We start from the raw sequence: 18,569 nt of genomic DNA, 5'->3' as shown, positions 1-18,569 counted from the left end.
GGCACCTAAGGTGTTATGATTGCTATGGTTCTATCACACGATGCTATTTTCTCAAGTAAATGTAGTTTTTTTTTTTTAATGCCATAAAGAACTTTGCCCAAATGCTTCAGCTACAAGCCAAGGCTTCCCCATCCCCCACCCCTGCCCCAACTTTAAGAAGAGAGCATCTGCCATTAAAAAAAAATAAAATAAAATAAAAAAATTCTACAACTTCAAAATTATTTTGGGGAAAAAAAAGAAGACAATTACAACCATACAGTAATGTTAAGGGATGTAATAAAAAATCATAATTATCCAAACAGGTACTAATCTTTTCTTTAGAATCAATCTTGCCTTCTGATTGATATTGGTGGGCAGGGGGCAAACAAGGAGAATATCCCTCTATCTTCTACCTACTGGTTCCTGGGTTGGTATGAGAGCGGGCAGAGAGCTGGGAAAATGAAGAAGAGGATCTGGAATGAATTTTATTTTTTTTTAAATTTTTTATTTATTTATGATAGTCACACAGAGAGAGAGAGAGGCAGAAACATAGGCAGAAGGAGAATCAGGCTCCATGCAGGCTCCATGCACCAGGAGCCTGATGTGGGATTCGATCCCGGGTCTCCAGGATCGCGCCCTGGGCCAAAGGCAGGTGCTAAACCGCTGCGCCACCCAGGGATCCCTGGAATGAATTTTAATTCACTGATTGTTGACATTGCAGCCCCTCCAAAAATAATGTTTTCTAATTACCTGCCTGACATCAGTTGCAAGCAGGAGGTGCAGACACTGGGGATATAAAACTATAACACTTAAAAATAGAGATGATAGATAGATGATAGATCGATCGACCGATCGATAGATAGATAATAGATGAAAATAGAGATATATCTGATATATATATATCAACACCTTATAAATATGTGAGGGAAGTTATTTTTTCTAAATGGTTATATATAATTTGTTCTCAGAATGCTAAAGGCAGGAGGATTTGAGAAATAATGCAGGTCAAAAGAGAACACGTATTGGTTTAAAAGAGCATATCCTTACAGACACTGAAAGATCATAATGGTGTTCTTAACAGTATTTTATTTATATAACATGATTCTCTCAGAGTTCCACAATAGACTAATATCCAAGTGTATGCTGACCATGTTTGAGGCAAAAAAAAAATATAGAAGCATAAGTTTGTATGTAACTTTATGTTATTCTGGGTGCTGATTGACCAGAAATAACTTCTATTAGAACAATGTACGGTTTACAGCAATGGTTTAAATTATCCTGGTAAAATATTGTTCTCTGTTAGAATATAATGTTCTAACAAATTTCTAAGCACTCGTGGATTATTTTACAACCCTGACAATTGTATATAGGTCATTTAGCATGGCACATTTTACATCCTGACAGAGAGAAGCCCCGTGTCCCTTGACTGTAAGCATTAGTACTAAACACTTCAGAAGAAGATATATGTTATCTACTTTAGTTGACTAACCTAAGGTGAAACCACTGGAATCAGCCCAGCGTGGTATATATACTTTAGTGAAATGCTTTTGATAACTTGTTCAGCTTTCAAGCTGCTCCTCCATACAGAAATGATGGTTTGTTATAACTCAGGCTGGAGAAGCAATTCCTGTGGCTTCTCAGAAAGCTGATCTTTCTGACTTTAAATTTGGAATAGCTGAACATCTCTGACTGCTGTGCAGTACTGGGAGGGAGGCTGCTAAAGATATGAAGACCGCAGCTGTGCTTATTTTGGAAAGCACACAGTGCAGAGTCAATTGTTGTGCTTAGATTAAAATGCATGGCTGAGATTTCCAAGTGCACAATGGATGATGGACCAGAATTGGCTATCTTAAGAGCAGAGGAGCATCTGTAAGATGGGATAATTGAAGAGAATGTCAATTAAAACTAAAATCCGTACCTAAGCTTAAACAAGCAGCTATATTGTCCAGGGATGTGGGTCCTAGTAGTAATCTTTGCAAACTGATTTGCTGGCAAAAAAGTTTCTCATTGTTTTTCTCTCTAGTGTTCCCATTTATTTGCGAAAAACAAAATGGAAGAAAGTAAGTGGAAAGAAGATAATGATTTTTGATGATGTAAAAGTAAAACTTCTTTAATCTCAGAACAAATTGGTTTCATACAAATTATGATTTTTAAAATGATGCTCATAAAAAATGATGCTTATTATTTTCAAATCTGGAGAGAGCAAATGAACAATTATTTGTTTCTGTGCTATATCAGTGAAAATCCTAAATGCTGAGATCATTACCACATTGTGTTAAATTTAAATGAACAATCACCTATCTCTAGTCCCCAGTTCATTTTAATCATACTTGTGTAATTTTTTTATTACTTTGAAAGAAAATGTCTAGTAAAATAAAAGCTTCTGGAAAGAATAGCTTTTGGGCTGCTCCATTTGCTATCAATAATCTGTAATATTTATAACTAGATTAATAACGCTGTACTTAATATTCTTTTAAGTGTAGTTCCTGCCTAAATATGAACAAATGGAGACAATTTATGTATTGTTGCTTAATACATCCTTTCTCTAATGCTTCAATAAACCATACACGTTATGGAACATGTTAATTGAGAATAATTGGCTTAATATGAAGTTCCTGCCAATTAAAGCAAAATAAAACCAAAGAACAAAACAAACAAACAAACAGAGTTTAGGGAAAAAAAAAAAAAAAAGAAAACCTGAGAAACACAAAGCATAAAGGCAGAGTGGCTTCCAATTATATTTTTAGCAAGATAGGAAATATAAACCAGTAATTGTAGTTTTATGACCTTTATAAAAGTATATAACATTTTTTATATTACTTATTTTTGATGAGCCAAACTGTTTTAGCCTAATGATTAATGATACATTGCCTAAGATGAAACTGCTTAGGGGACTAGTTTTCAGGAAAGTGTCCACTAACAGTGGGGTTTTGTTGGTTTCTGTTTGTTTTGTTTAGTTTTGTTTTCTGTAGAAGAAAACTTCAATCGACCAAAGGATAGAGTAGGTATACTGAGAAAGAGAGAGAGTTACGTATCTAATGTTACCTAATAGATCCTTGCAAAAAATTGCAAATAACCAAGTATGCCTATTCTCCATAAAGAATACTGGCAAGACTACAGAATAGCTTGTGATTTAAGGCTTCACAAATTAGATGCAAGAAAGGGAAAATATTCCCCTCTTGCATTTGAGAGGGAAAGATTATCTGTGTATCTTTTCTTTTACTACAGGAAAGTAAAAGTCAAGAAGATTACTTGTGTTTGAAAATTGCCTTAAGATAAATAAAAGAAAGATTTTCTATTCTTCTACATTCTAATAGAGGCCAAAATATATTTTGCTGAATACTGCTCTCTTGATTTAAAACAAAACAACAAGAGACTTTTAAAGGAAAATAGAAATTGTCTGTTTCTGGTTATTTTGCACTTACATCATTAAAATGTTGCTTTCTTTGTCTCCATTAGTTATGCAAAATCATTTTCAACAATTTCAATAATATTTTAGCTCATTTCTCTTAAATGCAGGCCCATTTTCCAAGGCCAAATAAATTTGAATAAAAGATTTTATTTTTGTTAGAAATTTCTCCAGATGTGAATTTTGAAATAAGGCTCATGTTATTATCCTGGTTTGAAATAAAACATGGATTAAAACTAGAGAGAGAGGGATCCCTGGGTGGCGCAGCGGTTTAGCGCTTGCCTTTGGCCCGGGGCGCGACCCTGGAGACCCGGGATCGAATCCCACCTCAGGCTTCCGGTGCATGGAGCCTGCTTCTCCCTCTGCCTGTGTCTCTGCCTCTCTCTCTCTCTCTGTGACTATCATAAATAAATAAAAATTAAAAAAAAAAACTAGAGAGAGAGAGAGAGAGAGAGAGAGATGCCTAGTAAATGAATTGATGATTAAGCATTGCTTACCATTTCATTCACAGATTTTGATGATTGCCAGAATAAAATATTGGCTTGAGAGATGAGGTGTTGGCTAACTTGAGGGCAAATAATTCGAAATCTAGGAAAATAAAAACCAAATTTGGTTAAAAAACAAGTTACTTGCAGATTTCACTTAATTCATATTGCCATCATTTTGCATCTGTACATGTTCTAGCTTTGCATATTCAGTGATACTAAACTAAACTGTATTAGTTTGGCTGATACGTCTGCCCCTTGAACAATCTTCAGTCACAGATCACCAATAAAGCTAAATACATAAGACGAATAGCTCAAATTTAAGTAAATAAATTAATTCATGTTAAAAACACTTTTCATCATTTCATGATGACTTCATATCAACGGAGAGACACAATTTATAAACCAATATTTTGAGTTATCAGATTTGAAAATACAGTTAATTTTATAAGATATTTGTTGATAAAATATAAGTACATATGTAATCAATATCATTTTATCTATTTTTCTTTATCTTTCATGTATTTGGGTGACTAAGATTAAATATTATCTGAATATTGTTGCATTTTGACATACTCCTGCTCTGGCAATACAGAATTTCATATTACAGTATCACATTGATGTAATTTTCACCCACCAGACTGGTAAACAATTTAAAGATTTCTAACATTCTTTGAGGAGACAAAGGAGACTAGGTACTCACATATTCACAGTGAGTATAAAATTTGGTAACAGTCTTCTGGAGAATAATTTGCCAGTATACATTAAATTTTAATTGTGCACAGGAAGCTGTTTTACAGAAATTGCATCACAGTACAGATGTTCACGGAAGCACTGTGCTAGCAATGGACACCACTTACTTTTCCATCAATACGGGAATATTAAAATATGATAGATCCATAAAATCGAATACAGAGCAGCCATGAAAAAGAAAGAAAAAATATATATATATTCTCAATATAGATATGTATTGCTATGAAAAGATAGTAAGAAAAAAAATGAAATGAAGAATAATATGCAAAAGATTATTCTATTTTCTTACAAATAATAATCCCTAAATATATTTATGCATATCAGGATGAAAGATGCCTGGAAGAAAAGGTCCAAACTCAGGTGGATGGATAGAGAGTGCTGGGCTACTTGCTTTTCATGTTTATCCCTTTATAATTTAGGAGTAAAATTAAGCTTAAAGAATTTTCTGCTCTTTTCTGTTCACATCCACTCCTGAAACCAGCATGTATTCTACTTGGTCAGCATTTTTCTCTTTTCCTGAAAACTACTTGCCATCCAAAATAAATATTTCTACTGTGCCACAAAACAAATTATTCAGCTTTACAATTGCACAGCCTTTGCCATATAGTAAATTCCACTAAGCCATGGCAAAACTCCATCTCCAATTCAGAAAACATTTATGTTTGACCAGTGGGAAAGATGATAAATTGTTTATGTTACTTTTTGTCTTCTGGGGAAATGTTTTCATTAAGCTGAATGCTATCTAGTGATTAAGACAGAAAAGTTTGAGAAAAGCTACTACTGTTATTCAATCACTAAATACAGAATACATTAATGGAGAACAAGGAAATAAAACAAAAAAAGGCAATGCTATCTGTTCCTGGGTTCGCCCTCCTTCCAATCTCTCACTGCATGGATGAGAATGAAGCATCTTTCTCATTGACAAGTGAACTTCTTTCTCTCTTATAGGACAATATGTTAACCTCTACTGTTGAATATTTTCTTAGCATGATGAGTATTTGTGTGTGTGTATGGGTGTCTCTGTGTGTGTGTGTGTGTCTGTGTATTTTAATTGACGAGGAACTGAAAGGATTAAATAAAATAGATCTCTGAGAAACATGTGCTTTTTGACATTTCTAACATTGTCCCATCTCGAGTTAATTAAAATAATTTTATTGCTCCAAGCAACTCTATATACTTCATAACTTGTATGGCTTCATCATTCTAAGTATATCACCAATTTAAATATTAACAACTTATGAAACAGATTTTCAATTCCATATTCATCTTCTTGAGTTAACATGTTAATAATTTTCCATGTTACTACATATAGATATATATATGACTAAGTAAAACTAAACCAAGAAAATCTATTATTATTTTTAAGAAAATCTATTATACATTTAAGCACAACAAACATTTGGTATACTTCAAATTTTTTAATATTTTCCATGATGTAGTGATGAATTTATTTATTTTATTTTTATTTGATTATTTTTACATGTGTAATGAATATATTTATGTATCTAAATATTCACTATTATGATTTATTGCCTTGGAGATATTCCTAAAAATAAAATTACTATATTGAACAGTGATTTGACATGCAAGGCTAAATTGCCTTCAGTTTAACATTTATATACTTAGCAAAATAGTAGTAATATTGTCAACCAGGTCTTATTAAATCCCAGAATAATTTAGAATATTTCTAAAAATAATAAAACAAATGGTAATATTGAGTAACCAGTTCAACTAATTTTAATGTATTTATATCTTTAAATAACACATATGTATTTTTTGTCATAATAACCTTAAGGTCCTTTTTACTCGACTAATGAAAATTTTAGTTTAGTTTTATCTTGAGGACATTTTCCCTTCTTAGCTCTGAAGTTTTATACAATGAAGTAATTTGGTTTAAATATTGCTGGTCTTTAGTTCACTATGGTCTCCATTGCAATGTCTATTGTCTAAGCCAATTTGATCCATTCAGATTTGTTAACTTCAGCTACCTGTACTTCTTCCTAAGCTTTCGAGGCTACCACATTTTGAGGTGTACCCTTATAATCTATGTACACCTCTCCCAACTGAGCCATCTTCTGCAATACTAAATTTTGCTACATTAGTGTATCCATAATCCACAAGACCACCTTCAAATTAAATGTAGTGGCTACTGAAAAGTTTCACAGGACTCAGGAAACCATTATACTTACATTTAGAATTTAATATAGCAAAAGGATGCAGATTGAGATCAGCAAAGGTAAAGGTACATAGAGCAGTCCCTAAAGGGACAAGCATAATCTTCCTTCCTTGTGTCCTTTCCTGGTAGGATCTTAAAGATAGTGCTTAACTTCCCAGCAATGATGTGTGACAACATGTACTAAGTAATGCTAACCAGAGAAGCTCACCAGAGTTTTGGTGTTGCTGGGTTATTACTGGGGTTGGTCACTTAACCATGGATGAACACCTGCATGGCTGGCCTTAGTCACTCAATCTCCAGCCACTACAGAGAACAAAATGATAACATGTAGCCCACGGCCTCAAGAAAAACTAATAGACAAAACACTCTTAGGGAAAATGGCACATGGCACGAAAACTTAGAGATTACCTCTTGGAGCCCTTCAAGGGCCAAGCCTTTCTTTGGATTGTGTAGAGTCTGGATAACCTGGCATTTTGAGTTGATTCTTTTTATTTTTTTTTAAGATTTTATTTATTTATTCATGAGAGACAGAGAGAGAGAAAGAGAGAGGCAGAGAGAGAAGCAGTCTCCATGCACCAAGCCTGATGTGGGAATCGATCCTGGGATTCCAGGATCATGCCCTGGGCCAAAGGCAAGGCACTAAGCCACCGAGCCACCCAGGGATCCCCCTGAGTTGATTCTTTACTGTAGTTACTCACTGTTCCTGTCCCACTCAGGGTCTTCAATACATAGGAGTCCTAGGCTTTCCTAGGCTGCAGCTACTCCCAACTCCTTAAAAGACTATGAAATTTAAAAACCCAGAGCTTCTCTGAAAAATGTAACCCTCTTTCCTCTCCATAATGCAGAGAATCTCAGACCTTCATAAGCAAATCATCACAATGACTTCCATGTCTTCTTTTAGGGGACCAAGGGAAAAATTCCTCTTCTTCTTCCCAGATAGAAGAAAAAATAATAATCTTTTATCTGTGGTTATTCTGCCACAAATATAATATATTCCTAGACCAGAGTCATCATGGTTGTTTTATAATGCTAAGTTACAAGGTTAACTTGTTACAAAGAAATAGTGATCAGAAGAGTTAGATTTACACATATAAATTATATGGATCATTTTATGACTGCTGGGATAATCCATTTGAATAATCAAATTCTGCTATATAAACTAATATTTAATTTGTTTAGACAATTTTAGAAATAATAAATAACATTGAAACCATACATATTTAATGCAGATATAATTATGAATTTTCTACCTGATAGATTCTTTTGCGTTTCTTTTTTGTTGTTGCTTTTAATATTTAAATATTGATAAAAATGATTATTAAATTTTAACACAAAGTATATTCAAATATATGGGCACATATGCTCAAATGTTCTATCATGTTTCTCGACCAGAGTTACCTTTGTAGAGCCACAGTATTTTTTTAATGTATTCAAGAAATGATTTATGTACATACAAGCACCTACCCCTATTTATACTGCCTACACAAATTTTAGTACACTATACACTATGCTGTAATTTGTTTTTTTCCAAAATATACATCTTGGAAATTATACAGTATTTTCCTGAGTCTTGGTTTGTATTTTGATTTTATTTATGGCACTTGAGCCTTGCATTATTTTTTCAATGGTTCTGTAGCCAACTGTAGTTCCTTTAATGAAACCTAGAGTTTGGTCAAATTCTCAAAGACATTTCTAACTCTGATATAAAAATATTCTAAATAGAAGAAGTATTAATATTCTTATATTTCAATTTCTCCTTCCTATTTATTCCCAAATATTTTAGGATCATTGGAAAGTGAGATATCTCCCAATGGATACCAAGTTATCACAACCACACTCGTTTAAAAATATAGAACTTCTACCAATTTAAATTAATTTTTTAATATTTTAAATTACCACTTATGCTTATATCTATTAATGAAGTCTATAAATAATTTACACTGATATATCTATGTACGTACCATTACAACTGTTTCAATTTTTGCATTTTTGTCATGTAGTTTAATACCTGGTAGAGCTACTCCATGACTTTATTTTGAGAATCACAATTTTCAGACTAGACTGGCTTATTTATTATTTTCAAATAAAATACAGCAAAAGGGAATATAGCTTACCAAAATTTTAAGTGAATATAATACAAAGAAAGCACAGGTCTGTATGTAAAATTCTTTTTACAATTCCAGTCTTAAAATAAATTTCAGGTCTCCAAAGGTACACTAACAAAAGTAGTCATGAAAATTATATAGTCACAGAAGAATGTACATTTTACAAAACTCACTTCAGATGTGTCCATGAGAGTAATGTCAAGAAAAAAATCTCCCAGAGTATAAACACAAGAGCCATGTAAAACATTGAAAAAAGTGAGTTCTTTCCAACGGGCAGAATTTGAGCTTGGGAGATAGAGATAGTGTCTGCCTCCACAGCAAATAATAGATTATAATCATTTAATGTGTTATTACATCATAAGGACACAACAATATCTCCCACGAGGGAAAAGGTTAGCAAAATTGGTATTAGTCTCATTGCAAGATTGGGAGTTTCAAAAGCTCAGAATTTCTCATTTGTGATGCAGATTCACTGCATGAACAGCATCAGCCTGGGACACTCCACAATCATGGGACTTGAGATGTCAATAGAACCTGATGTAAACATGAAACTCATGTAACCTGATGTGGCATGAGTGGTATGGTTCTTTTTCTCTGAGACTTGTCATTTTTCTTATCATCAATGACACTATAGCAAATTAACATGTTAGGTTATAAGCAAGGTAAAATCTATACTCTAGTTTTTGATGATAACTTGTGTTTTCAATATTTAGGTCACTGAATATTGGATCTTATATAAAGAATTATGCATCAGGTGATGAACCTTAACTTTGTGCTAAATGCAGTTACTGATGAGAAGTTACAGTTGTTACTCATGGTCAGAAGAATAATATGTTCTATTTGTGTGGTGTTATGGGTTGAAATTTGCTCCCCCTCCAATTCATATATTGATACCCCCAGTATCTCATAATGTCACATTATTTGGCAATAGGATTATTTCCGATGTAATTCAGTTCACATGAGATCCCTGGGGTGGACCCTAATCTTACCATGGTTGGTGTCATTATAAAAGAGAAAATTTGGACACGGAGATACTGACATAGAGAGAATGCTATATGGAGATGAAGGTGGGTAATGGAATAACACTTTGACAAGCCAAGAATTGCCAAAGATTGCCAGCAATCCAGTATCCCAAAGTAAATATAAAAGATAAAAAATAAGAGTCCCAAGCCTGGGCCATAAAGCTTTTGACTTATTATCCTTCATGACCTTTCATCTTTCAGTGGTAACCTCTGGAGCCATGTTTTGAACATTAAAGAGCCAAAACAATTTAAAAAGTGGGGGCCACTAAGTCAACTAATTTCTGAATTTTATGAGACTGAGAAATGTGTTGAACCACTGAGTTTTTGGATTTTATCTACTAAAGTAGCTAATGTTATCTTAATTAATCTACAATAACAACTTCCTTACCAGCAACCTGAACACTTTAGAAAGATAAATAATTTGAGAATATTTTAGAGTGTACTGTGTGCTGGGATGATGTGTGAGTGCAAGGATACTGCTGTTATTCTACTTTCTTAGGTAGCATTAACTATCCAATTTAATAAAACATATTTTGTTGGATACTATATGAACTGAACAACATGAATGAGTATAACAGAGAACCATACTGTCTGGTAGTTAGATTACCCAGATTTCCATGGGGGAAGACTTACTGTGAGCTATGAAAATACTTACCCTAAGTACTGCATAACCCAACATTTTCTAACATTGAAGTTAAATTGGTCTCCTGTAGTATTCTTTTAAAGAAATGTGTGCTTTTTCTGAGATATTATTTTTCTAAGCACCAACTATTAGCAAGTACTTTAGAGTTAAAATAGAAACATGAAGACACACTTCTAGAATGGAGGCATAAGGAGGTCTGCAGACTAGCTTCTCAGCAAAATAACAATTACATGAAGACACACTTCTAGAATGGAGGCATAAGGAGGTCTGCAGACTAGCTTCTCAGCAAAATAACAATTACTGATGAAAAAAATTTTAAAATATTTTTTAAGTCTGTGGATATTGCCCTAAATGCATATGGCAAATAAAGAAATGTTCATTCAAGAAAATATACTTTTTTAAAGAACAGCAATAATCCCTGGTACCTGAGCCATTACCTGCTCCTGTTTTCCCCACTCCACAGAGTAGCGTACTAGCATCTCTACCCTTGGTAGGTATGGCAAAGATAATGGGGGTCCCTCTGTCTTCGGCAACCACGAGTGTAATAGTGTCTCCCTGGGAGAGGCAAGCAACCAGCATGTATCATTCTCCCAAGATCCATGCTGCAGAGCCTAAATTCTAGCTGTACAGCTGAGAGGCCAGGACTTTGTTCCTCTATCTAGCTTTCCTTCTTCCACCCTACTCTTGCTCCTAGAGTGGTAGTTCTACCTCAGGAGAGGAAGACTAATAATAGGGGGACCTTATTTTTCCTTGCCCCTGCTGGCCTCTAGAACAGAGGTTCTGTGCAGGAAAAGGCAAGCTGAGAAGATTAGAAGCAACTAGTCCAGATGGTGCCTTGTTATTAAACCAGAGCATACTCTCTGAAAGAAGGCCACTCTCTCTGCTCCCAGCTCAGGATCAATGGCTCAGGGATTTTGTCCAAAGGGTAAAGACAGAACTTAAGAACACAGAGCTCCAAAGCTCTACCCAAAGGAAATAACTGTATTTAGAACAGTGTGGGAAAACTAAAGCTAAAGGCGATCTGGAAAACTGAAGATTTTGGTAATAAGCAATTTAAAGGAGGCTGATCAAGCCATGAGAACTACAAACTACCAACAGATAGAAGCAAGAAAGAGCAGGTAAGACAGCCACACTGAAGGCAGAACAAACCTTGAAGACTGACTATTTTCTAGACTAGAAAAACTATTTCTGCAGGGCCTCAGACTTAGTTGGATTCGGGTGAGGAGTAATTTAGATTTCACAGAGCCATCAGCTTACATCGGTAGATCCTAACTACTGGGTGTGATACCAACAGATAGCCTAGCAGAGAGTAGAATGAGAAAGGGGGGAAAAAAGAGCTGTGCTAAAACCACAGATATACCAGGGTGTCTGTGTATGTGCCCAAGGTTGGCTACACCCTCTGAGGAGTGATAGCAGATGCCTCACACTACAGAGGAAATAGACTTTATCAGGATAGTTCAGGCAAGTCTCCAAACAAATATGCAAGCAGAAAAGCAAACAAATCCTACAGAAGGAAGATCTGTATGTAGAATTGCAGCAATATATTTTTAAAAATCCAGTTTCCAAAAAAAAAGTTATAAAACATGAAAAGATACAGGAAAGCATGATTCACACATAGAAAAAAAAAAAAGAAAAAAACAGGCAGTGGAAAATTCCTGTGAGACTATTTAGATGTTAGCTTTAACAAACATGTAAAAACAAAACAAAATGCTACAAATATTTCAAAGAAATAAAGGAAAGCATAAATGGAGGATGACACTGTCTCATCAAATAAAGAATACCAATAAAGAGATAAAAATAATGAAAAGAAAGAATCTGGAAATTCTGGAATTAAAAATTACTATAACTAAGGGGCACAACAGCAGATTTTAAATTGTAAAAGGAATTGTCAGTGCACTTGAAGAAAAACTCATAGAGATTATGTAGTCTAAGGAGCCAAGAGAAAAGGAATTTTTTAAAAATAAACAAATCCTCAGAGAAATAAAAGATACCAACATACATATAATAGGGGGAGCAGAATAAAAGGAGAAAGAGAAAGGGATAGAAAAAATATTTGGAGAAATAATGGTTGAAGACTTGCCGTCTCTGATGAAGATATACAAATAGTCATTAAGCATATAAAAATATTCAATATTACTAAGTCTCAGAAAATGTAAATCAAAACCATAATTTAATACTACTTCATACTCACTAACGGGTTATAATCACAAAGATAAGTGTTGAGGCCATAGAGAATTTGGAAAACTCAGGCATTGTTGTTGGAAATGTAAAGTGATGTAATCACTTTGAAAACAGCATGGCAGTTCCTCAAAAGTTTAAACTAGAAATTATCATATGACCCTGATATTCCATTCATATATATATATATATATATATATATATAATCAAGAAAACTGAAAACCTATTTCCACACAAAAATTTGTAAGCACATGATCATAGCCGAATTATAATAGCCCAAAAGTGGAAATGACCCAAATATCCATTGACTAATAAATAGAAAAATAAAATGCTGTATATCCACACAATGGAAAGTTTTTTTTTTCACAATAGAAAAGGATGAAATATTGATATATGTTATTACATAAATGAACCTTGAAAAGATGATCTTAGGTGAAAGAATCCAATCATAAGCCACAATGGTTTCACATATTAAAAAATTGCCAAAATAAACAAATCTAGAAACAGAAAGTAGATTAGTCGTTGCCTAAGACTGACAGCATCGGGGAAGGAGTAAGAGGAGCTGTTAATTGCTACAAGGCTTGTTTCAGGGTGATGACAACATCCTGAAATTCATTATAGTGATAGTTGCACAACTCTGAGTATATACTAAAGACTATTGAATTTCATACTTTAAATGTGTGAATTGTATAGTATGTAAATATGTTATATTTTTAAAAGGATAATCATAGACCTCAGGAGATTTTCATCCTTTGAGAAAGTAAATATATTTGTAGCACCAATCCAAATTTGATAAAAGCCATGAAATACTTATGAACTGCCACTATTTTGCTAATTTGGTTGTGGAGATATTTCATTTGGGAGAACTTCATTAGAATTAATAATAAAGATGGATGTTGGGTTTCAGAATGACATTCTCGGGTATCAAATATACACTGTCAGAAAATAATGAAAAATGGAAAAGATATGGCATCTTCTGAAATGGGGTAGAATGCAGGGCAGAGGACTGGCTTTGATAAACAACTTCTGATGAGAAGCAAGCTGAGTCATGTTAGACTGTTCAATGCTCCAGCTTGAGAAAGTTCTTCAAAGGTTTGAGTAAGGTAGTCAAAAATGATTATATCGGGTCATTGTAGTTTTTTGGGAACAGAAATTTCTCAGCTTTCAAAGAAGGTTATTAAGGAACTTGATCTGTAGAGCGTATACACTTTCTCAAGGTTGACTTGGTTATAAGTCTTATATTTGTCTATTCTCAACAATGCCACTTTGAAACATGACAAAGTTGTTCATCTTTCACGGTCAATGAGAAGAAACTTCAAGGGTAGTCTAAATGACAGATAAAGGTAGACAGATAAAATATACTAATACCATATTTGTTTGCATTCTTCATTTGTCTTGAGGAGTCTCAATTATCTAGATTAAGTTAAATTAAGTGATACAGAAAGGTCGAGACTGTTCACTTCTTAGCCTTTTACTTAATGCCAGTTAAATGGTTTTTGGAAACTAAAAATTCTGCACATTCAAATCAAGAAGTTTGGAGGGTTTTTTTTCCAAAACTGAGGAAACATCTCCCTAATGCAATATTTTCCTGCCATATCAGCAAGAAAATTCAGCCCTAGGAAAATCTGTAATACAAATTTCTCTGATTCAGTGTCACACATCCTCCGTTATGTTAGTCTTATGATTTCAATATTTAGCTTTAAGATGTAAACATTACATTTCAATGGTGACATTGTATTATTTATTATAATTACATGATTTCATTATTTATTTAAACATTTGTATGGCTATGTTTTAAATAAAAATAGCCATAGAACTAAAAGTTATAAAGATATGATCTACCACACTCACTCTTGACATTTTATCGATTAAATTGAGTCAAAGAAAGATTGTGAGGGATGTTTGAGCTTACTGCAACTTAGTGCCAAAGCTGGGATACAATTCAAACATCTTAATTCCAAGTTCAGTGACTTTCCCTACATACCATCCAGTAGATTAACTAACAATTGGTTTGGATAATCATATGAGAAACCTAATAAAAATATGTGACATGGTAATAAATGATTTCTATTTCTGGCTTGTCAAGGATTTGGACTGTATAGAATATAGCAAGCCCCAAAGCCATTTATTATATTCTACTCTATGACATTGAGTCATAGAGGCCTGCCCAAACTCAGATCTTCGTGGATGGCAAGGGGTCGGTGAAATTAGTTCAGCCAAGCGCTAAGTCCTCATGTTTGGCTGCAGGGCTGCTGGCATTTGCTTGCCTCGAGGTGATCACAAAGTCTTAAATGAGTGCTCTCCTATAGGATAAGAGAAAGAAATTGCATTAGATTTTAACAATAAAGATGCTGTTACCTTCTGCCTTTTCCAGATTTCCTGTGTGACAAACGTCAGAATTAAACTGTTGCAACATTCAGCACATTTTTATCCAGATAAATATTGAAAACATATTTAATGCAATATTGAAGGGATTATAGCATTCAGAAAAGGGAAAGTCTGACTAATGCAGCAGCTGCACCGCATTCCAGTGCACTCAAGCCATTGCCAGCATTTATTAGCCAGTCAAGTCTTTGACAATAAACAATCTGCGGTCCGGCTCATGCTCTCTAGTGCATAGTTTGTTGGAAGTTTGTTTTCATGATTGTATTAACAGATCTGGTTTCTGCAAGGTTGCCTATTGTTAACTGCTTAATTAACACCAGAAAGCCTTTAATGGAGCTTTAAATGTACTCTTAATTGCATTCTAACAGATGATAGTTTAATGATAATGATTCACTTTGTAAAAGGTAAATAAATTAATCGATATCAAAAAATCAGAATTTCAACAGAAAATAGGGTATCTGTGAAGTGCAGAAATTGAGCTGGTTGTTTCTTAATACTTTATATTCAAAAAACTTGTATCTAAGAATAAAATGAAACAATAGGTATCTATCTCTTTATTCAGACCTCTTCCATATAGAATGTCACTCTCTCCATCTCTTTATAACATATATTATCTCCTGTGGTTAGAATCAGGCCTGCTTTTCAGCAGGTTTGCATGGAAGGGCCACAATCATCACAGAAAAAAGTTTTTTCCTGAATGGATGGTTTTTGCTTTGAGTGATCTGTTCCCAGGTTGGACTAGTTGTTTAATATTTTGAATATGACTTTTGGATAGAATAGATCATTAATGTAGCCAAAAGAACATTTTTGGTAAGGTTGGATATGCCAAAGAACAGTGAAAAGAACATAGGCTATGCAGGATGGGAAAGAATAGCAGTAACATATCACATGTCCTTGGTCTAGTCTCAGTTTGATTAATAACAATATTTATGGAGTATATAGCAAAGGTTGGGAATAGAGTTTTTGTCTGCAGAATAGAGTTAAGATAAGTGATTCAATAACTTATTAAAAATGCATTATATTTAGCTTAGGCCCTCTGGTTGCTCCCTAAAGAAGAGATCAGTGGCTTATAAACAAGGAACATTTATTTTTCATTCTGGATGCTGGGACATCCAGGATCAAGGTACCAGTGTTGTTGTGTTCTGCTGAGGGCCCATTTCCTTGTTCATACATGGCACTTTCTCACATGGTGGTGGTAGTGGAGGGTGGGTGAGGGATCTCTGTGAGGCCTCTTTTATAAGAACACTAGCCTCATTCATGAGGTCTCCAGCCTCATACCTAAGCACCTCCCAAAGGCCTCACCTCATACTATCATCATCTCTGTGGGTGATTTCAACATATGAATTCGAGAAGACATAAATACTCAGACCTTAGCAATATTATATATGCATATTCCATGTTTTGATCAAGGTAACCAGCTCTACAAGTGAAAACATCAAAATGAAGCAAAAAGTTAAATAAACTTTCTGGATATACATTCCATTATATCATCCCAGGTAATAATTTTTTTTTACTTTTATGTGTATTATAAAAAGTATATCTGCCTAATGATAAAATAAACATATTTTCTTATATTTTTCCCAAAAAGAGCCTTGATAAATAGATGGAAATATGATACTTCTTGTTTGTTTAAAAGCCTTACCAGTTTGTGTATAACTCTATAGATATTTATTCAGTTGGGTCATAAAACTGCTAATACTTTATAATGTTTAGCAATAAAGTTTTTGTAGGAAAACGGCTTTTTTGACTATCTAATAGTTATATTCTAAGATTCAGCCCAAAGAAGTTTGTACTTATGTACAAAGAAGTTTGATCCCCTTCTGTAAAGTCTTTCCCACTCTTTACTGCTTTATTATTTCTTATTATAGCACGTATAAAATTGGTAATATTGTTTTTTTGTTTGCTTGTTTAGATTTTCCTCATGATCTAAAATATAAGCTCTTCAAGGAGAGAATAGGCATGGGAAATTACATAATGTCAAACTAAGAACAAAACTTTATAGAAAACAAAATTATAACACACTCCACTCAATCAGTAGGAGATCATAAACCGTAAGTCTGAAATGGGATGTTCTGTCGGTTTCATATGCTTCCACATCAGCAAATTAAGTACACGCTATCATACTTAGGTAAGTACCTGTAATGAAATGACATTATGCAAAACAATCACAACTCTCAGGTAGAGGTAAACAAAATATGTTTCCCCATTATTCTAATCTGGATATATATATATATATATATATATATATATATATATATATATATTAAGATTGGAAAATATATTTTTTTCTGAGAGCTTGTATTATTAAAATAATATTAACCTTAGAATCTATCTACATACAGACTGGACAACTGTCTTTCTAGAAAAGAAGAAGATTTCTATAAATTTGAAAGATTCATTTTACAGATTAATATAAGTGGTTGACTGATAGTAGATATGCAACAATAACTAGTTTGACCTTCAATTTTAGAGCTACTTTAATCTGTGCTTTAAATTTATAAAATTTATAAACTGCCCTATGATACTGGTTGAGTCAAAATAGTTCTGTTAATTTAAAATTCATTTTCATAGAGACTGAAAAAAGTTTTACCCTAATTCTTCATTGCATACATTTCAAAAGTTTAACTGCCTGAAACTTTTATAATCTTTTCATAAAATGTGATACAGAGGACTCACTAGGTAATTTAAACTTTAGAGGTTATAATTAGTATTATTCAAACTTAAATTAGTGATCCAATGACAATATACATATATTGTAAACCCTTGGAGACCAAACATAATATAAAATATGCTAGATTAAATTTTTAAAAGCTACATTTCTATGTTATGTAAATTTGGATGCTTATATAAATGGAATTTTATTTTTACAATGTTTGTACTTATAGGAAAAGAAATATATTGATTACATCTTTGTTGTTGAAATGTTTCATAATACTCTCTAGATAAAATATTAAAGGTAGAAAAATAAGAGAAGCCAAGGTTCCAATTTTAATAGCAAAGTACGCAAGCCTCTGTATGCATGTAAATACATAGTATGAATTATTAGGAAAATGCTATATATGAATAACATATTACTAAGTCTTCATCTTTTTTTGGTAACTTTTATCTTTGCATTAGCACTTTTACCATTCAAGTCCTAGAGATATTTTTATTTAATTTCCTGAGTTTGAGTGTCTACTTTTACCTCAAAATATTTATTAGATCTTAATCCACAAGGAGAACAGTTTATTTTGATTTCTTTATAACTCAAAAAATCTCAACTTTTTTTTTTTTACAATTGTTTTTGGAAAATGTATCCTCTTGTAGATTAAATCCGTGAATAATATAATTTAGACAGTAAAGTTGTTATATTTAGAAAAATTATGCAATTTATGAATGGAGTTGAAAATGAAATCTGTGTGTTATTTAAGTGATCAAATAGTATTATGATCATA

At 33.3% G+C, this 18,569-nt stretch overlaps 1 long non-coding RNA gene across 1 annotated transcript in view; it reads right to left on the bottom strand.

The window, feature by feature from the left end:
• Window positions 1-14,474: 14,474 nt before the first annotated feature.
• LOC140611694 (uncharacterized) overlaps window positions 14,475-18,569 on the bottom strand; it is a 754,568-nt gene continuing 750,473 nt past the window's right edge. The window contains exon 7 of the long non-coding RNA XR_012012835.1: window positions 14,475-15,053. This is a non-coding gene — a long non-coding RNA (uncharacterized lncRNA). The remainder of the gene's footprint in view (window positions 15,054-18,569) is intronic.

Source organism: Canis lupus, chromosome 20 (genome assembly GCF_048164855.1).
Source record: "Canis lupus baileyi chromosome 20, mCanLup2.hap1, whole genome shotgun sequence".
Taxonomy (NCBI): domain Eukaryota; kingdom Metazoa; phylum Chordata; class Mammalia; order Carnivora; family Canidae; genus Canis; species Canis lupus.
The sequence above is the reverse complement of the archived record's forward strand: the minus strand, read 5'-3'. Positions and strand labels throughout refer to the sequence as shown.